This window comes from Octopus bimaculoides, chromosome 14 (genome assembly GCF_001194135.2).
Source record: "Octopus bimaculoides isolate UCB-OBI-ISO-001 chromosome 14, ASM119413v2, whole genome shotgun sequence".
Lineage (NCBI taxonomy): Eukaryota > Metazoa > Mollusca > Cephalopoda > Octopoda > Octopodidae > Octopus > Octopus bimaculoides.
This window is the reverse complement of record NC_068994.1, coordinates 34711974-34712286: the sequence shown is the minus strand read 5'-3', so window position 1 is coordinate 34712286 and position 313 is coordinate 34711974. Positions and strand designations below refer to the sequence as shown.

Genomic DNA, 313 nt, shown 5'->3' with positions numbered 1-313 from the left:
TATATATATATATATATATATGTGACTATATATATATGACTATATATATATATGTATATGTATATATGTGTATGTATGTATATGTATATATATGTATATGTGTATATATGTATATGTATGTATATGTATGTATGTATATGTATGTATATATGTGTATGTATGTATATGTATGTATATGTATATATGTGTATATATGTATATGTATATATATGTATCTCTCTCTCTGACTTTCTGTCTGTATATATATATATATATGTTTTCACACGTGCACGCGCGCGCACACACACACACACACACACACACACACACACAT

The 313-nt window shown here is 24.9% G+C and overlaps 1 protein-coding gene across 2 annotated transcripts in view; it reads left to right on the top strand.

Moving 5' to 3' along the window:
- Positions 1 to 313, top strand: part of LOC106883333 (putative protocadherin beta-18) — a 335715-nt gene that overhangs the window by 224398 nt on the left and 111004 nt on the right. The gene's annotated exons all lie outside the window — the stretch shown is intronic.